This window comes from Wasmannia auropunctata, unplaced genomic scaffold, assembly GCF_000956235.1.
Source record: "Wasmannia auropunctata unplaced genomic scaffold, wasmannia.A_1.0 LD335998.1, whole genome shotgun sequence".
Taxonomy (NCBI): Eukaryota; Metazoa; Arthropoda; class Insecta; order Hymenoptera; family Formicidae; genus Wasmannia; species Wasmannia auropunctata.
In genome coordinates this window covers 710,741-730,205 of record NW_012026892.1, presented here as the reverse complement: position 1 = coordinate 730,205, position 19,465 = coordinate 710,741, and the positions used below count along the sequence as shown (strand labels likewise).

General features: G+C 36.1%; 2 protein-coding genes across 8 annotated transcripts in view; one reads left to right on the top strand and one right to left on the bottom strand.

Annotated features, from left to right (window-relative positions):
• Positions 1-19,465, bottom strand: part of LOC105453564 — a 90,053-nt gene that overhangs the window by 44,983 nt on the left and 25,605 nt on the right. The gene's annotated exons all lie outside the window — the stretch shown is intronic.
• Positions 1-19,465, top strand: part of LOC105453563 (trichohyalin-like) — a 43,872-nt gene that overhangs the window by 14,873 nt on the left and 9,534 nt on the right. The window contains exon 1 of one of the 3 annotated variants that reach the window (XM_011695627.1): positions 18,827-18,910. The exons of the other annotated variants lie outside the window; for them this stretch is intronic. The gene's annotated coding sequence lies outside the window, so the exon portion shown is untranslated. Of the gene's footprint in view, positions 1-18,826; positions 18,911-19,465 lie in introns of those variants that run through there. 3 annotated transcript variants of the gene reach the window in all.

Sequence of the window (19,465 nt, the reverse complement as noted above, 5' to 3'; positions counted from 1 at the left end):
CACAGTCACTCGGTCTGCGTGTCCGTGATGATATACCACCTGACAAACGTTTGTCTTTCTCTCGTCGGGGACATTTGGGCTGCAACAGCGTCGCTGTTATATATGAAATTATTAACGTGATATGAACAACGACGAAAGCGTAGAATCATATTCCCGCCGCTAGGTTCAGGGGAGAGGGGAGATGAAGAGGAAGTATATCACAGAGATATATATCTAACTACGCAAAATATAATGTTCAACTGGATAAAGCCTGATTTTTTATTCTCCATTTTCGAATTTTTGCAATGATATTCACTATTATTTTCTAAAAAGTTCGACTTCTCCCTTGAATATGTTTCTCCCTCTCTCTTTCTCTTTCTCTCTTGCAATTTTTATAGTAACGATATTTGCCATAATTCTAGAAAGCTCGATTTCTTCTTTCATTCATAGATGTTATAAGTGTTTTTTATCATATTTTATATTGAATAAAAGTCGCATTAAGAGAGAATTATGTTTTAAAACATGTTTCTCTCTCATTGTGCAAGCACTTTAACATTTTCAGCGTGATACATATTTGCGTTATTTCCAACAAATTGGCCAAATGGACTTCGATTCGATTGTATTAAATCAACACATGATTATCCGTAAATAACGCGTGCGCAATTACACCACTTCTAACTTTTTTATCTCAATAGCAAACATTTCATGGCCGACTCCGATCCATGAAGGTATTATTTGAGCACGTAGAACCGACTGATCGTCCGATCGACCGATCGACCACGGTATTTGCATAAAATCAATTGGCGAGCGTTCCTCACAGTATTTTAAATTAAAAGCATAGCATGATGGCCCTTGTCTGAGAAAAGAGCGAGAGCGAGAGCGAAAGAAAGAGAGAGAGAGAGAGGAGGGAAAAGAGATTTCTCTGCTGTCATTCTGCCATCATGTCATTTTCTTCTTCATCGCTATTTTTCAGTTTTTTTGCTATTTTCAATTATGATCTAATATTCAATATTAATTTAAAATTTACATTTTCAACCTTGCAATTCTATTCAAAGTAAAGCCACAATTTCGATATTTATATACTTCTATATGCAAGTACGTTAATTGATTTGACAATTTTTTTAATTAAATTTACAATTAGTAAGTAATAACAACCTACAACTATCTATAATTGTTATTAATTATTTTTTTCAAATTAAATATTTTATTAATATTTTGTAATATATATACATAGAATCAAAAATATAATTTTTAATGAATTGTTTTCTTTTTTTCATTCAATTATATTCTTGTTCACTGCATTCACATTTATTATGTGACTATTTGCGATTTCGATTGAAACGTGAGTTTTCAACTCCAATCGGATTCCGCTTGTACTTTTGGGTTATTACATCTTGTTGAAACACGAACGGAATTGGCTTTCTGCTCGTTTCGATAAGTACGAAACGAAAATAAATGAAACGAGCGGAATTAAGGTTTAATTAAAGGCGAATTCACTGTTAAATACTTACTATTATATAAATTAAATTACAAACGTAGAGTTTCTTCTGCTTCCTCTTTTTTTGTTAAAAAGAGACGTATTAAATCGATAATCGATACCGCTTTGTCGTGATGCCAATTGATTCATTCATTGATTATACGTATTGTGCGTGTAAACGATTGATGCATTAATCTTAAATATTTCAAATAACGCCGCTCATGTTCCGGTGCTCTCAACGTATTCCGATTGGAATCGACTTTCCACTCGTTCGCGAGGTGTCGGAAACTTTCCGATCGTTTCGAATTCGAGTGTCTATAGAGAATGTAGGACAACTGACGAAAAATGTAATCATACTATTCGGAAACGTTTCGAAATAGGATACATAATAGATTCCTAGATATTCTGATTTCAATCGTTCTGTTTTTTTCCTCCCACCCGACGACTTTTCCAGCCTCATACATATTTCGGCATTAATAGTACCATTTTTCTCGAGTTCTCATTCAATGTACCCCTTTTGTTTTCCCTTCTTCCGACCACCTTTTCCTCTTCCATTATTCAGTTATCTTGTACCTAACCGTTCTCCGTAACTTTATTTTCATTCTTTTATTCTCATACATATTTTTACTGTAATAGAGTTCCATTCTTCTCACCTCCGCGCCCCCCCCCTTTTTCCTTTCTCTTTATCTTTCCTTGCGGCCGCCCCTTTACACCCCGCCCCTTTCGTCTTTTTTCTCTCTTTACGATTTTTTTCTCAACTTTTTTATGGATTGGGGCCCCTCACCACCGACTCTCCCGTTTCCTCCTTGACGTCACCCTCATTACAATTTGCGATCCTGATTATTTTCTTTTTGCCGCCGCCCACAATGCCACCGACCTTTCCTATCGGATTGAGATACTTGAACGAGATTGTAATCTGTCGATCTTTCCGGCTTTATTTGCGATTCCGATGGAAAAGTAATTACCAGACTGTTCCATTTTCTCCGTCTTGGCTTCTCCGCCCGGTGCAATTCCATTTGCTTCGCGTTAACAATGTTAGCTCGATGCATGCTATATTCCGCCGACGCGCGACGTCGTAAAAGACGTTCCCGCGCTTATGGTACAGTCATGGACAGATCGGTTACGACACTATTTTTTTAAAAACGCACTAATATTTTGCAAATGCGAATTTGCACCACGATTGGTGTTATTATACTGTCTCTAGACTAAAGATAGTACATGTAGTTCGCATTTGCAAAATATTAGTTACATATAAAATATATATTATGTATATTAACTATATGTATATTAGAAATCTATAAAAAAAAGTATCTCTCGCAACCGATCTGTCCACGACTGTACATTAATTTTTCCGTCCGCGAAATTGGCCGCCCATACCACTTCAATTTGCCTGGCATAATCGTGCAAGCGGCGACGTTGCAATTATTTACCTTCCGATACTGCGGACTTGTAACAATCGTCCGCGGTACGAATTGATTTTGTCGTAACGAATCGTTTATACCGCCATCCTCCGACAGCCCACTATATATTTAATGAGGTAATTTGGCGACTTTTTCACAATTAATAAATCTCGAACGGTTAACTGCACCCGCGCGAACGCGCGTGCGCGCGCGTCCGCGCTGCAGCGTAACGCAGTAAATTGCACTCGCCCGGGCACGGACAAATGAACCGACACGCGAACACCGACGGGGCGCTCCGACTCCGAATGAGAGTCGGCCCTCGTAATTTTTCTTTATACGTAAACGAGAAACAAGGCACGCGTGTGCGCGAGTAACATTTTTCTCGGATAAATGGAATGCCGAGCGACCGTTTTACCTTTCTCCTGCCCTGTAAAGTTATTTCCTTCGATTTCACGTCGCGTGTGCTGCGACGTATCGACAGGAATCTTTACAGTTTTCAGAATTGTTTATCACGTATATAGGGGGGGGGGGGCAGGAGGAGGGCTCTAAAAACTTCGCAGAATGGGGAAACTTGGAAGAATAGCAGTTGAATAATCCAAAAGATGATAACTTCGAAAAAGAATTTTTTAGTGTTAGGTTACGTGTTCACGCATTATAATATTTCAGTGTGTCTAACTTCATATCTATCTCGTTTATTTCTATAAAATATCTATTTCATAATTATCACGTTATTTTTCTTTTCATTTTGTAATCGCACTTTTCGCGCTGTTTGTGTTTTGCATCGGACGTCTCCGATCAAGTCGCCTCCGCGAATTTTTAACAGATCGGCTTCATTAAACGCGGGATTTAAACGAGGCGGAAATGAAAATGTACGTTTCTTTCGTATAATTTGTCGATTCGCTCTTTTCTTCTCCCACGTCCACACGGAACGCAACGAATGCGTGCGACATTATGTCGATACGTCGCATTTGAATTATGGAGATAATCGGCCTCGCGAATCGACAATACCGGCGCGGGCGCGGCGCGGCGTGTCGTGTAATTTGTCGGTGCCATAAATCGTCGTATATCGTTGAAAAGATACGAACGTCACTTCATATTACGCGATTCGCGTAATGCGCTCTCGTAATAAATGCAATTTCGTGCTTCCCTTACGAAGTGAAATTAAGTCGTCGCCGAGCATACTGAGCTGCTTTAAAACGACGATTAACATCGCGATAAGACTCCGAGATGGCTGTACGACGATAGGTCAACAATACATGTGTAAACGTTTGCAACAAGATTGTGTACTTTGTAAAGACAGTAAGATTTTTATAACTGCAACATAACTCTCCAAGTATTTCGTAAAACTGAAATAAACGCATTTAGACGCATTTTTCTTAAAACAATGTTCCCTCGTGTATTCCGTTCTGGGCTGTCAGTTTTATAAGCATTAATATTTTCCGATTAAGGTATCGATTTATTCGTTGAAAAATTACAAACATTGGACGAATGCCAATTATTGCTCGTGCTGTACATTAACCAATAGAATTACAATGGTGCAGAGCCAACACCGGCAATTATGCGCCGTCGTTTGACTTCACGGTGAGAAAGACGTACGCGCAAAATTGTCCCAGCGTGACTACAAATTGCACATTGCAGCGCGTGCGGTGAGCCGTTCGATACCCCGTAGGCGCCATAAATCAGTCCACCTGACACAGGAAGGACAACAAAGCCGTCTATTTCGAGGACAATATACTCGGCGACCCTACAGACGTGCCTATGACTGAGATATCCGATAATTCGAATCTCATTATACGGAATGTTTACTAATTGGCAGCAAACCCGAAACAATAATTTCTTGTTACTCACAAATAATTCTTTTCGGAAGTCGCATTACGTTTTTTAAACTTTTTGCTGCTCTCATGAAAACGTTACTTTTGCGTCCTAATAAAATTTAGTTTTTAATTAAAATTTTTAATTCCTGTAATTAAGACAACATACTCAAAAATTGCACGAGAATCCCCATTGAAATTTTTGCTCAGGAAAAATTATTTCTTTAGCGATAATTTCATTGGCACATTCATTAGAAAGTTATTTGATATTGAAGATAAGAAGATTACAGAGTTTTGGCGCACGGCGTTTCGAAAGCGTAAACTTTGCTTTTGAGCAGTTTGAAGTGGACGTTATTCAAACAGAAGATTTCATTAGTGAAGTATTCACAGTTGCAAATTAAAAATTCGCCATGAGCAAAGAACACTATATAAACCTTAGCTAAGAAATACGGATCACAGTTTACAAAAGTTTATATTGCAAACTCAATAACCCAGAATTAACCCATTTATGCAGAATACGCAGAGTTAATTTCAAATGTCATTCGATTATTTAAATCTTGAATCATCAAAATTTAAGATCAAAATATTATACATTTAATATTAAAATTTGACATATGTATAATAAGAATGTTACAACATTAAAAAAATGTTTTTCCCCTCGATTTTGAAATCTGAAATCGATCATTGACATTTTTTTTGCATACTGCGATTTAGTCCAGAAAGTCTATTTATTGCTTTGATGACGAATTGTTTGTCGAATTGGGAACTAGTTCTTTCTGATAGATATAAACGGGTTGAAATAAAGGCGTTAAGAATTTTATGTTAAGTCGCAGTTTTACAACTCGATGCGCGTCATTAAAGATTCACGACTGCTTCTCAGAACTTTCCTTAATTAATGTTAATGATAAAAGAATAAACAAACATCATTTTCGGATGAGTAAATGCGCACTCGCAAATGCCCGCTTGAGATACTCGCTATATCCTCAACGGGAATTCCAGATGATCCGTGTCTCATAATAGTAACGCTGATTATACGCGGAAGGAAGTTTAGTTACAATTTCAGCGTTCGTGATGTGCCATGTCGCTTGTAGTATCCTGCTTTATCAAACTTCCTTTTGTACTATCCTCTATCGTGCAATTGCGTCACATTGTAAATTTAACAGAAACGCAAGACAATAAGCAAAATTAACAATTTGCATCGCATTTCACTGATAATACTAATTACAAAAACATTATTAATTATATTGCTCGTCGAAATTTATTTTATCCTTATAGAAATAATTATAGTGAATAATTATGAAGTCAGGTATAATTCTCCTAATTATAAAGAGAAGAAAATATGAAAACTTTCTTAAATATGCAAATTTCTCAAATTTGCGTGGAATTGTAGGAGAAAATTAAAATATTACACACGAGAAAAATATAAGAATCTATTTTTAAAAATTCTATAAATTTACATTGCTATTATATAAATATTACACTTCATAACATACAAGTTAGCTTTTACTATCGATTCTTTATTTTTGTCTATTTTCTTTTATTCTTTCTCCAATTTTACCATGTTGCTCGTTACTTGGCAATGTTATTCTTCATTCTCTCTGGATTAAAAGTATGTATAAAGGAAATATCACGTCGCCTGCTTGCATTATAAATTGACGTTATATACTGACAATTATTCTCTCTTTCTCTTTTTCAAAGAGAACATAAAACATGTGTTGCTGTATTTTTATAAACAACTGTAAAACATAGCATGATTACAACCATCATAATGAATGTAAACTTGCAAACTGCAATGTGACTGTAAGAATTAAGCTGTATGTAGTTAAATACAGGTGCATTTATGAGTCACACAATCCATTAGTTTGTCGCGCACGAATGAATGTAAAATTTGCATGATTTATTAAAAACTTCTGATTGGAAATACCCATAGCGTCGATGGAAATTCCAGATTATTATCATTGTTTGTCTCACGTGAAATCTCATGTGAAAAAAGATATCTTTTCTGGAAAGATTTATTTCGCTACTCAGAAATGGCAATTTCTTTGTGTAGCAAACAAGTAAAATTAATTTAAAAAAAGTAAAAGAATTATATCGTTGAATAAAAATTCTCTCATTACAGAAAAATCGATTTTTAATTTCGGCAAAGAATTTATTATCAGGGAAACTTCTGAAGCACTCGTGTGTCTTACCTATTAATACTCATAAAGTGAATGTTGACGTTGCACGAACGCGCGCCGTTAAATGTAATTACAAAGTCAGAGCGACTAAGCGATTTTCGTAGATAGGTTTTTCCTCCTTAAACGCTATTAAGGAGAGTCTCGTTATCGTAAAAACGCGCGATTCGCGTGCAAAGCGGCGCTAAACGCGCGTGACCCGGGCAAAACGACACGCAATAACAATAACTGTCGTGGATCGTCCGCGACATTGTTAGCACGATCGCGTATATTTGCTAACCCGTTATTCCATTTCTGCTGTCACGAAGCCAAATAACAGAAACGATTCATGTTAGGCGATGTCACTCGTCGATATACAATTTCGACAATTTCCCAGGAGGATGCTGTTGCATCAAGTTTTATTGCGTCAAGTTTTACTATCTTGTCTCAACGCAATTCCCGGTGATGCGTTTCAAGAATCAAAATAATCTTGTGCACAACGTCCAAGTTTCTTATTAAGTTAGACAAAGAAACAATTTAATCAGCATAATCAGAGTGTTGATGATGACATGATGCAGTTTAAAAGAGAATCGTTACGTAAGATAATTTCTGCATGTACGATAATTTAGATATTTGTTTCAATGAGTGTATTTATCGCTCTATGCTGAACTGAAATAATACGCATTGGAAGAAGACACCATCAAAATTTCATGTAAAAAAATAAAATAGATGTGTGACGCGGAAATGCGTGTAAAATGTTATTTTCTCGCGAAAGTTTGTTTTATTTGTGTGATGATCATCGGATTAAGGTGTTTTTCGTTTAGAAGGCGCTACACGGATAACGAGCTAATTTGAAGTTCCGCGCGGCACCCCTCACAGACTTATCTAAGTTTTCCGCGCGCTCTTAATTAACACATTTAACCGGATTGTAACTCTGTTATTAATGCGCGTTGCCGAAGTATATAGAGAGAAAGCAAGTATTCCTTGAGATTATACTTGGTAAATTATTGCCGCGACTTATAGACTTGTAGAAGCAATCTGGATTAATCCTTAAAATGGCTAAGCTATGGTATTGAACAAGAAATAATTGAAAAAATTGCGAAAATATTATTATTTAATATATTAAAATATATTTTACAATTAAAAAAAATGTGTTCATAACTTGTTGAGAGAAACTTAGAAGCGATAAAATCATTTTTTCGCAAATTTAATATTTACAAAAATATTTACGTATATTTATTTCTAGAAATAGATTTTATGTAACTACATTTGCTATAAAATTTAGCATCTCCAAAAATGTATGCACTTTTGCTTTCTCCTTTAGGATTCTTTAAATATAAAAATTATATTTTCTTTTTGGATACGAATTGATTAAGACTGTCATTCTTTTCAAGCCAAATATATTTACTCAAAACATTCTTACGCAATGTTCTCGAGTCTTGCCAGCCCATAAAATTCGAACTCTTGACATTTCCAAGCGATTCGTGGAGCGGCCTGTGTCGTGTCGAGACACAGACAATGATGTGTGGCCATTAATTCCGACAAATCAAGGATAATTTAGCGGCGGCAGTACATGCCTGTGATTTAAGCACGAATCTTTAACAAGCTAATGTATGTACATATATCACAATCATTAACGGTATACGGCGACGAGCACGCGCGTGATGATAAACATTTAAACGATCTTGATTGCAGTATTAACGTTCGACTCGACCATGAACTTCCTCGAACATCATCATGTTGGTCGTGCAATTCCCTGTAATTGCTCGGGAACGATTAGCCTATGGCATTATAGTCGAGCAAATCCCAGACGGGGCAAACTAAATCAATGGCTCCAGAAGTTTCTATATTTCAAAATATTAAAGAAAAAATAAAGTTTCCACATTTTTAGAATTGTTAAATAATTTTTATAGCAAATGTAATGATAAAATCTTTTCGATAAGTATATTTTTAAATATCTTTGTACATTTTATAAGTTATGCTTTATAAGATTTAATCACTTTGGATAGATAAATTATGAACTCACATTGTAAATTATAACGTTCATTTAAATATATGAAATATTATTCAAGTAGATATCCTTAATTTTTTTCTTACTTCACTGTAACAGTATTTTAAAAATTAATCTAGACCATTCCGTTTGTGTTACATTGCGAGGACAAAGATTTCTAAATTTCAAGAAGATTTATGAACAGGAATAACGGCTGTTCATGCGGCGGTATCATATCTCATCGCACATCTCTGTTGTGTGGCTTTAAGTTCTCCGTTCTTCTCCAGTAGAATTTGAAATCATCCGAAGGATCATGTTGATAGCCCGAGCATTCTGTAGCGGACAGAATTCGTGTAATCCGATGGGAATGTAGCTGCATTATACGTTATGCGAACGAATGAATTCTTCTTGCGAGCCGGCAAGGTGATTCGCGAATCCGATTTCAATGCTGTCTTACATCACTTCGCAAAAGCCCCCCGAGCTTTTCGCGAAATAGTGGCGTATCTCGGGGAGTTGGGAAGTTTTGCAAATTCAGATCGAGTAAAATGTCGACGAGAGCCTTAATGTCGCGGAGCATATTTTATGAATACATTGGCATTTCAAAACATTTCGCAATTTATGATTCTATTCGATGTATATCGACCATTAATTTAAGCAGGCTTACAGGAAATCGATTATTGATAAAAAGATGCGTCTTGTACGCAGTACGAATATCGTATAATATCAAATGTTATAAAAAAAAATTAATTAATTAATAATTCATATTACAACAAATTATTTAATTTAAATGAAATATTTGGCGTTGAAGCATTAAATGTAGCGTTTTCTGCGATTGTATTCTTCTTTCCTTCGGGAGACAATTACTAATTCAACAGAATAGTGACGAAAAAAGTAGTTAAAAGTAAATTAAACAGAATTGTAAGTAATCTTTCTAATTCGTGACGGAGAATCGAGAGAAACGCAAAGTCCCGCGCATCTTACATAATAAAATCAATCATCGCGGCTGGATGATTTGTGTGCGCAATATATGTATGAACTATCGCTGCGTTCGTTTTGAAACGTCAGTGTAAATCGTGCTGAACTTGTACTCCTTGATTAACCTAAATCAATATCTACAGCAAGAGTACTATTCGGAAATTTACTTAATAAACAAAGTTCATGTTTGACAGTGAAAAATTACAAAGCAAAAAGGTAAAATTTTATTTTTCTTTACTTATACTCTCTATATATCAATAATTAATTTTACGTTTCATTAGATTTATCAAGAAGTTTACTAATACGATTTGTTTATGTTTGATAATTAACTTTATTATACTATATATTTATTATAAATATATTTATTTATTTTCCACGATTTTTCAATAATTATAATTATTATGTAATTATATTCAAGCAATATATAAATGCAAGTGGAAAATATTTATTTTGTTCCTATAAATGCATTTAACAATGTATCAGTGACATTCTTTAGTGGAATAACAATATTTCCTCTTGGCTGTGATAACTAACGTGTTTTATTTGTATTTTAAGCAACGATGTACATAGCACATATATATATATATGTATTATATATATATATATGCATTACGATTGATCGAGGCACTTAACTGCGCGTTCTAATTCGATGCACCGGTTTACGACGACGAAGAGCATCCAACCTTATCGCACACTGAAGTAATTAGCGATTAAAGCAATTAGCCATTGATAGCGAATACAGAGCGGCGCACCTTGCTTCGTCATGGGGAAACGTAAAAGTGGAGTGCTTGGAAAACAAACGATACTTTCTACCCAATGGGGAGTTTTTAAGAGCATGATGAAGATTACGTTGTAAAAATGTAATTGCCCCGTACTATTGCGTGCAATTTTCTTGATCCTTCTTGCGTGATTACCCACGCTTTTGTAAATATGTGTAATTTATACAAATCACTTTTATTTACTTTAATTTACTAAAAGATCAATACAGATAATTAAATAAGAATAATACGACTTCTCATGTAAAATTATGATTTAAAAATTTGTAAATTAGAATTTTTTAAAGTAAAGTAAAAATTATTAGATTAAAGTTAGAAATATTATTTTTAAAGTCATTTTTTGTTAATAAAATCTGAAATCTGTAACATATTTTCTTGTTTCATAATATATTTTACATTTTTGAGTAAATTAACTTATAAAAACATATGAATAACATGAGAAATAAAAATTATAAAGTAAATATTGTAGAAATATGTAAGTATAAAATGAATTTTTACACATCCCTAAATTTTATACTAAAAAAGAATATTTTTTTTAAATCTGCACTAAAACAACTATGATCATGAAGTAAAATTTTTTAGAGTGTAAAAGAAAAGGCGTATGTTATAGCGATCACGTTAGCCGCGAACATTGCAGCATGTTCAACATTGCTCAATATTTATTGACGATTATGTCTCTCGAGTCGAACAGAGGTGTAAGGAGCAAGATTAAGACCGAGATTGGACAAGCCTGGAAGTCAAGCCTCTGACCTCCGGGACCTACGACTTTCATGGTACTTAGATCCATACGGATCTGGTAACCAAGGCGATGAGAAGGAGAAGAAGAAGACCGAGGCGCGACATCGAAGAAGTCGCAAGTCACTGTTGATTTCGTCGTAACATCACGCGTAGAGTCTCAGGGGCCGACATCCACCGGCGACGTCGTCGGTGACGGCGCGACGGCGATAAATGCCCGCGGGGGTTATCCGGTTAGTTCGAAATAGGCTCTACGTACCGGGCCGCTCTAATTATTTTGCTCGCTCACTCGCGACTAACGTGATAACGCCGCCCGACACTCGGGAAGGTAACGCGTCTGCCTGCCAACTCCCGATACTAATGTTCTGTTAATTTATAATCGCGCTGTAAATTTCTGCCCGCGGCTGCGGTTGCGAGGCGGCTCGCGTCAGCCACGCGTGACCTTTGCTCCATATTCCGCCTTGCCGTCGAAACCGTATCGTAAAATACGAATTTAACTTCGAAATTACCTTTCAGGATCTGTTAATCTGAACGTGTCGATTTTCACACCATTTTCTTATGTTTTTAAATCGAATTCGAACTCTGTACGGACTTCGTACATGGCTGATCTCGTTATAATCTTTATTAAAAAGGATGCCGAGGATCCTTAATTATTCTTCCACCATGAAAGAACTCCTCGTTCAGCATGTTGTTTAATTACAAATGTAAGTTGCATACAAATCCAATTTCATCTATGACGGTAGAGGAAAAGCAAGAGAGAATATTTTAATTAATACTCAAAGAAGACAAAAAGACTGAAAGATAACGGGAATAATACAAAGAAGTAATTATTGTGCATGAAAGAAAAGTAATTATTACTAGAAAAGAATATGAGAAATTTTAATGAGTGGTGTCATAAATGTCGACCTGGCCGAAGGGATTATAATGTGCAAATGGTAATATATAATGCTTGAGAGGATAATAGCCCTAATGATAGAAGCATTATTGACGTTTAATATAACTTCCTGCGGGATAAGAATAGAATCTCATCAAGCGTATCCAGACTGCCATCCCCCTATCTTACCCTCATACTTTGGGGTACAATAAAACTATCTCTTTCTCAATTTCTCTCTCTCTCTCTCTCTCTCTCTCTCATAACGTTTCTCTTCTATTTTCCATGCAATTTGCTGATAGTTTATCTAGAATTAAGACGTCGTCTGCAAAGCGGAGAAGCTGTTTGAGAGCAAAAGTAATGAAGATCTTCCAACAGAGAATCAGTTGGTCATCATTGGTCATCAGTTGGTCGTCGGTTCATCATCAATATGCAATCGTGATTTTAGATGTTCATCGCGTTATCATATGTGTTGTAAAGATAATCTTTTGAAAATGTTTCTTTCTCACGATTTATGATAGAAGCAATGGGGAATATTAAAATCTTCAATAAAAATCTAAAGAAGTTTCATTTTTTCATAAAATTAATTTTCCAATCATTGATTCTTAGGCGAAATCAATTGTCTTTTATAAGCATTGCGTCAACTAAAATAATTTACCATTTATATACTTTTTGCGAATTAGATGATTTCTATTAATATTTAAATCTTGATATATTTTAATATCTACAATTTTGATTTATATAATACTCGTAAAATTTTAATATTTTAACAAACAATTTTTATTTTAATATCTAAAACGTCATTACTAATTATTTAAGATATACTCGCGTCTTTTCATGTTCCGCTTTTTAACTTTTCTTCCGATGATGAAAGAAGAGATTCGAATTAAGGTTAATTTCGGCAAAGTGCGGACTGGATAACATCTCGGGACGCAAGGGGAGAGTAATTGATGATGGAACGCGATTCTTTATTTGCCTAGCAATTGTCACAATTACATAATCAGACAAATGAGGTCATTATTCTTTTTTAATGCTCTCGTTAGTACATCCAAATCACTCGACATTAATAAGTAATCGTATTCAGCGATGAGCCCGCTGATCAGCAGCAATGCGGGCGCTCGTTAATTAGGTGACACTTTTTGCTTGATCATCGTTTTCTCTTAATTAACGCGAACGCTAATCGATCGTTGGCGATACGCAATGTACGAATCCAATTGTTCGACAAATAATTAAAAGTATAATCACATAGTCAACAAAAAAAAACCAAAAAAATTATTCTTTAATTAAACATGAAATATAATCACAAAATCACATCGTTTGTATTTGTGTTTTTCTCTTTCCTTTAAAAAAAAAGTATTTTAAATAACTTCTTAGTAACATAAAAACGATCGACGCGGATTTACACCCGTAAATTTGGACACGCTGGAGGGGGCGCTTAGATCAGGAAATAATTTGCACTCGGTGTTTCCGGACTGCTAGATGCGGAGGAAATTGATTAGCGTCGGAACGAGAGTGTCTGGTAATTACGAAAATATATCCGTTATTTCAATCGAGTTATTCGTAAGTTGCCAACATCGTCCAATTATGGCGTTGCGATATAATAACAATTGAAGTCGCTGGGCACGATTATTGCCTTGTGGATAATCGCCCCATTATATGGCAAAGTTACACGGCAATGGCGGTTTCCTAATTGTTATAACCGCAATAACAAGTACAACGATCGAAATTGTAGTAAATAAAGACTCTTATACTCGGAAGGAAGCCTGTAGTGCGGAAACCTAAAAAGTCTGCGAGAAATTAAGTAGTTAAAAATATTCAATTCTAAGTGAGCGCTGCCGGAGTACTTAAACCCTCAAGAACGCAAGGGAATGAAAGCGAAAGAGAGAGCTTTTAGCGATCTACAATAAACCGCGGATTAAATTTTCCTCGGGAAAGGAAGAATGCAAATTTCTTTGGGAATATTCGAGCTCTCTACCGTCGGTATACATCTTTCGGAACAACCTGCTATTTGTGCATTTTCACGAGCGCGCTGTGCAAGTAGAAACCGGACAACTCCATCGCAAATTTTGTAACTCTAACAGCGCCAGTACCGCGTTTTTTTTTCAAGATTTTTCTCTATTTCTTTTTTTATTTTCATGTAGTATCGCCAACTTTATATTTCAATTCTAAGTGCAACGCATGGAGTTTACAGTTGAGATATCAACGCGTTGCCCGACGCAAAACGGCGAAAGAGAAAAAAAAAGTACATTCCGTGCCCCGTTTTACGACGCGTACATCGATGTCATTTATGCACTTGCACGTGAGTCGCTTGCAGAAATAAATCATCGTGCGGCATCTCGCATTCTGCGTTTAAGGAATTCGCGCGTTGTAATGCTGAATAACGGTTGTAATGGCAGAAAGCGGGGCCGCGCCTATTAAGTCGCAATTAACCTTCCGACCAGCAACGCTCCCGTACAGTGCGGCACACTTTAATATGCTAATGCCACTTTTCTTGATTCCGCCGTGAAAAAGCCCCTCAGGTTGAAAGATTGTCGAAGACCTCTGGTCTGCCCGCGCCGTTCTCATAGAAAACCTTAGTATAGCGTTAATAACGAATATTAAGTTTTAGTAGATAAATATTTTTCTCGAGGAGCTGTAAAAAAGTAATAAAGCCAAATATTTTCATAATTCGTGCTTTTCAATAAAAATTTCACTCCTGAAAAATGCACTCCAGCTTCGGTTCTATACATATTTGGTTCTCGAAATATTCCGCGATACCGATTGTGATTCATACGCAATATATCGCAACGCTAATGCTCGCTTTCGACACATTATGCATCTTTCTCGTAGCGGCAGACGTAACGATCGCCATTAAAATTTCATTCGAACAGAGTCAATCGTGCGCGGCGAGAAAATTTATCATCGCGCGTGATAAAAGTACACACGAGTCAAGTTTAATAGAAAAAAATCGCGTTCGCCTCGCGTGAATGTACATCGCATTCGCGCAACGTGTATATGCGTATATATATATATATATATATATATATCGGAGACTCGCGTAAAGCTCCAATATTTCAGTACGTTATCTGCAAAAAATCAGGCCGAAATCGTGTAGGCGCGATAGCGCAGGCCGAGGAGCGTGTACGTATACTGCACAATGACAAACGTCGTTTTTAACGGCCGCTTTAGTGCTCCATGCCACGTCGCGTTATTATCGGCGATCGAGATACACACGCATTCACATCGAACGCGATCCTAATCCGATTTCGCGTGCCGCATAATAAACCGTGCCACTTGTCTCGTCGCGAGCGCCTGTCCAAATCCCTGAACGACTGTTTTTCCGACAGTTTCCGAACTGTGCCTCGCGCGAAAACTGCTCACGATGATTTCGGTGAAATCAACGTTAAAAATCGACAATTCGACAGGAGTTTCGAGATTTTCGATACAGGTATTTGAACAAGAATGCAGAATGTCCAAGTATAAAATGAATTTCATTCAAGGATTGCGGAATCCCGAAGTCTATTATGAATCACTTCATTCATGGATTTTTCAATACAAATTTAGTAATAAACATTTAATATTATATAGATTTTTCATAAACTTTAAATCAAACTATAAATCAATATCAAGTAATTTGTCAATAAAAATATTAAAGGAAAATTTTTTAAGCTATACGCAATAGAAAATAAATAATTTTTTATATCTATTTTATATACATATAAATTTAATAATCTTTCGATTTTTATTAAGAAAAAATAGGGAAAATTGTAGTTTAAATTTCTGAGATATTCTATAAACTGAAATGACTATAATTAAGACTGAAATTAAAAATGAAATGAAAAGGACATGGATAATAATGCTGAAAGGAGGTACAATGTAATTTATATTATAAGAAAATATAAAGAAGAAAGCATAAGGCAGCAGAAGATGAAATTCGGAAGATGTAGAAAGCGCAAAAAATCCTAAACATTTGCATTCATCTTGCATTTCTACATCTTATTAAGTTAATTGCAAATATATCAATGAAAGATTAACGTGAAAATCGTATTTTCCACGTGTTTGTTTACCATTTTGAGGATCGTGCTTGGACGTACTCACATTTACAATAGACGACTATAGTGATTTTCTACGCTAGGAGTTAAATGTGAAAGGAAAGTTTGTTCCAATCGTCGTCCCGGGTATGCGAGATAAATTGAAAAGGGACGGTGAGATAGATAGAGAATCGGGTAAGGAGAAAAGAGAAATGAAACTGTGTGGACTATTGGCAGAACTTTAATCCGCCTTGTCTAGGACAATTCGTGCAATTAAGTTCGCACGACGCCCCGAGCATCCCCATAATTGAAGATCCGCACAAGAACGTGGCAAGCCTATTTTCTCGGAGATAGAAATTAATTATCGTTTTAATCCGTATTTATGTCCTATTTAGCATTAAATATGACTATCTGACACACACACACACACACATTTATATAATTTCAAATGCTACATTTTCATGTCAAAATATTAATTATTTGTCCTTAATAAAACATTACGGAATAATTTCATATAGTATCTTCCAACGCCTCAAATATAATGTCCTTCTATATTTAACGTCATCCTATATTTAATATCAAGTAAAACAATGGATAAAATTGATAAAAGAATCTTACGCAATATTTTGACTTAAATTATTACAAGATATTTGTTTGGATTTTGCAGTGAGGCAGGTGAGTCGGTATCGACGCATGAATATGTATGTGAGCGAATGAAGTACTTTGGCAGAACTGCACCATGTATCTCGTTTCGTGCTAAACGTAATTGTAGTTTACAAGGTAGAGTTTCGCCCGGAACACGAGTTTGCGACTATTTAATTACAGGCGCGGTCCATTACTAATTAATCACTCCTCTACTTGCGCAATCGAGCATTATATTGTAATAACCAGTAATTAGAGACACTTGATATAGGCATAATTCTCGACTCCATTATGGCCTGCAATAATGTCTTTCAATATGTATTATCCCGTAATTATGCATTCGCCGATTGTCAGCGGATTATTATTCTTGTTATGTCGCTATCGAAAAAACTGTGATGTATCGCACGGTATAATACATTACGATTATATCTCGCTCTGTATCACCGCGAATAATACATTCCGTCGTTAAATCGCATTCGCTTGCGGCGACTAATAAATCCTCATTCACCGGTGTATTTTCTCGTTCGCGTGCTCGAGAATGTATCACGTATTCTTGTTTGAAATCGCATTCCTTTCACTTGAGTTGGCTAATCGCTATAACGTTGAGACACGACTTACTCCGAAAAAAAAAATCTCGTAAGTTTATGAATAATAGCATCGTAGATATATAATAGCATCGATTAATAAAAGATTAAGAGCGCATCGATTATCGAAGAAAATATATGTTATTTTAATAGTAAATTATGGCGTAAGATCCGCCGAATGAAAGAAAAGAGAACTGATTGCTCTAATTGACTTTATGATGACATGAATATATCGAGTCTGTTATAGAGCGTCCGATCAACCGCGCTTCCTTTGGACGCTAAATAAGTAGCTAAGAATAACTTGCGCTGATCTACTGACTGCAATGACAAAATCTAAGCCACTCACTATAATTTCTTTCTATGCTTGTTGTTACAAAAAAAATTCCTAGAAAAATTATTGTCACCCAAATAAAAAAAAATTGATATATCACCTGAAGTCCATTGATTGAAATTATAATAATAATTCTTATTTTTTTAAATTTTAAATAAAATTAAATTAATAAAATAATAAATTTAGTTATGAGTCTTCGTCAAGTCTCTCTTATTGATATGAAAGCGCTATATTATTTTCAGTACGTCACATAATTATAAGTGGAATATCGGAAATTTAAATAAATCCCCCGTTCTAATGATTTATTTTACGCTTACACTTTCCGCACATAACGTCATTTATTGTTGCAAGAATCATATAAACGATGACTAAATTAATCTTCTCCAAGTACCTTAAAATCCCGTGATTTTTCAGCATCGCGTGATATCTCGCGTGTCGAGAAACGAAGAAAATTGCCAGCGGCGTTTGGTCGAAATTACAACTCGACCGACGGGTCTACGAAAACGAAGAGAAAGAGGAAAAAAGAGAAACAGAGAGAAACGTGACGTCAGTTGGCGGAAGTCAATTGGCACGTCATGTACACACTAGAGTTGATTCTACGGGTAACCTTCCTCGCCTTCTCCTTCGCCGCGGTATTAAGTTTAGCCACTTCGGCCTGACGCGGGCAGTATGTCAAGATCACTCGATCCGCGGTTGATATCGACCTTTCTTTAGCTCCCCGTCCCTCTCATTCGTTTTCTCGCTTCGCTGAGAGAGACGCGCCCCAAGTGTCGCTCGCAAAGTAGCGGCAGATTCGTGTGTAGGAAGAGCTAGATCGAGAAATCAAAGTGAGAAGAGGGCTAGTTTGAGTACAGTTCGAGAGTTGCACGGTAGAACAGGCTGTCTTGTGCCTGCTTTCATCTTTCTCTCGGCAAAGCGACGGATCGGTCCTTTGAAGTAGAAGCTCGCGGAGTAGCTCGCGGATGGAGTGACGCGAGAGAGAGAGAGAGAAACGGTTGTCTGAGATTCAAAGTCAGGAAGAGCCGTGCTAGCTTTAGCCTTTTGGGAATAAGAAGATTCGCGTGTTAGATGGTTGTTACAGTGAATACGTTATTCTTCGCGGTATATTCTGAGAGTGGTACTGCTTGGAGCGCGTTGGTTTGCATGCTTGCGCTTGAATGATATATACTCGTATAGGTAAGTCTTTGAAATTCATCTTACATTGCAGCTTATTTTACGAAAAAAAATCCGTGTCCTAAAAGATATTTCACACTTATACATTTTGTTATAAGTTACTTTTTTCCGGCTGGAATTAATAGGGGCAGATATGCGCATATGCAGAATCGATTTATATAATCGGTCTTTTGAGTTTGGCAAAGTTAAAGTTTTATTGTAAGAATTAATAGCTACACACGAAAATACGTTTCCTAGCCGAATTATTATGCTTCATTATTCGTCGAACGCCCAACCTGTCTCCTAAAACATTCCTCATATTATTGTTTACGCGAAGGCCTTTAAATTGCTAGCCGTTAAACGTTGCTTTTTCTTTTTCCGCGTGTACGCGGAATTACATTTAAATATTACTCATTTTCATGCTGCGGCAATGCGATTCAATAAAAATCGAATTATCGTTCACGCATCGTTAATTTACGGCCTATGTGCCAACGGGCCTAATTGTTTCTTATGTTTGTCTCGATGTTTATGTTTTTTTCGCACCCGAACAGCTGAGCGGGTCGGCGAGCCCGTCAGCGT